The 1,861-nt window shown below is 46.3% G+C and overlaps 1 pseudogene across 1 annotated transcript; it reads left to right on the top strand.

The window, feature by feature from the left end:
* Positions 1-585: 585 nt before the first annotated feature.
* LOC103253977 lies at positions 586-1,644 on the top strand (annotated as a pseudogene). Its single transcript, XR_002481602.1, has one exon. The product of XR_002481602.1 is annotated as a prothymosin alpha-like (transcript).
* Positions 1,645-1,861: the final 217 nt, after the last annotated feature.

Raw genomic sequence — 1,861 nt, 5'->3', positions numbered from 1 at the left:
GTTGCTTTCAGTAATGCTTTGAACGTTGGATTGAAGCCGCTTTCCTTCAGAGAGGATGTGTAGGCGTTTTAGCCAGCTGCCTGGGGACAAGACTACTTGAAGACTACATGGTTTGCTTGAGGTTGTTTTGGTTCCTCTGGTACTGTAGTAGGAAAATGAAGGTCAAACCTGTGGAAGGCCCCCTGGTGGTTGTAAATTCTCAGAGCAGAGCTTTCCTTTCTACGCCAATGAGTAAGACTTGTTTCTTCGCTTTTTCTCTTCTACACAGGGATTTATTTCTCATTCACCTTTACACTATGGACTTCAAGGTTCCAGTTTTATTCAGCAATCTCTTTTGAGTTTACCACTGTGTAGAAACCATAGGCTTTACTGCCTGTCTCTGGAGCCCCATGCAGCCATCACACCAGAAGCTCCAGGCCACCAGAGTTCAGAAAGATGGTGAAAGCATTCTCAAGCCCCACGGGCTGCCCTGAAAAGCCATCTTTGCACTGTTCCCGTCCGGCTCTCTGCTCGCCACAGCCGCCTCCGCCGCCGCGGACTCCGGCAGCTTTAACGCCAGTCTTCGAACTCTCGTGTTCCACTTAGTCCCTTGCATCGAACACCGGCGTGCCCCACCCTGCCAGACGCAGCCGTGGACACCGGCTCCGCGATCACCACCAAGGACTTAACGGAGAAGGAGGAAGTTGTGGAGGAGGCGGAAAATGGAAGAGACGGCCCTGCTCATGGGAATGCTAATGAGGAAAATGGGGAGCAGGAGGCTGACGAGCGCGGCAGATGAAGAAGTGGAAGAAGGTGGAGGGGGGGGAGGAGGAGGAAGAAGGTGACGGTGAGGAGGAGGATGCAGAGGAAGATGAGGAAGCTGACGCCGCTACGGGCAAGCGGGCGGCTGAAGATGATGAGGATGCTGATGTTGACACTAAGAAGCAGAAGACCGATGAGGATGACTAGACAGCAAAAAAAGGAAAAGTTAAACAAAAAAGAAAAGGCCGCCGTGACCTATTCACCCTCCACTTCCCGTCTCGAATCTCAACGTGGTCACCTTCGCGTAGAGAGGCCGCCCGCCCACCACGGGCAGCGCCACCCGCAGATGACGCGCGCTCTGCACCACCCAGCAAAACCATGAGAATTTGCAACAGGGGAGGAAAAAAGAATCAAAATTTCCAAGGCCCTGCTTTTTTTCTTAAAAGTACTTTAAAAAGGAAATTTGTTTGTATTTTTTATTTACATTTTATATTTTTGTACATATTGTTAGGGGTCAGCCATTTTTAATGATCTCGGATGACCAAACCAGCCTCCAAAGCGTTCTCTATCCTACTTCTGACTTTACTTGTGGTGGACCATGTTCATTATAATCTCAAAGGAGAAAAAAAACCTTGTAAAAAAAAAAAAAAAAAAAAAGCAAAAACAACAACAACAAAACAATCCTATTCCGAGCATTCCAGTAACTTTTTTTGTGTATGTACTTAGCTGTACTATAAGTAGTTGGTTTGTATGAGATGGTTATAAAGGCCAAAGATAAAAAGTTTCTTTTTTTTCCATTTTTGTCTATGAAGTTGCTGTTTATTTTTTTTTGGCCTGTTTGATGTATGTGTGAAACAGTGTTGTCCAACAATAAACCGGAATTTTATTTTGCTGAGTTGTTCTTAAAAAAAAAAGGATTCTTAAGAGCTAGCTGCCCTCCTAGAATCCAGCTTTCACTTTTTCCTCCTGTCATTTCCTTACTCTCCTGCTTAAATACATTTTAAATGACTTTTTAAAAAAATATTTCCAGCCGGGCTCAGTGGCTCAGCCTGTAATCCCGCGCCTTTGGGAGGCTGAGGTGAGTGGATTGCCTGAGCCCAAGGGTTCGAGACCCGCCTGG

This window comes from Carlito syrichta, unplaced genomic scaffold (assembly GCF_000164805.1).
Source record: "Carlito syrichta isolate Samal-C Ts95f unplaced genomic scaffold, Tarsius_syrichta-2.0.1 Scaffold259777, whole genome shotgun sequence".
Taxonomy (NCBI): Eukaryota; Metazoa; Chordata; class Mammalia; order Primates; family Tarsiidae; genus Carlito; species Carlito syrichta.
Note: the sequence above shows the minus strand (reverse complement) of the source record. Positions and strands in the feature narration are given on the sequence as shown.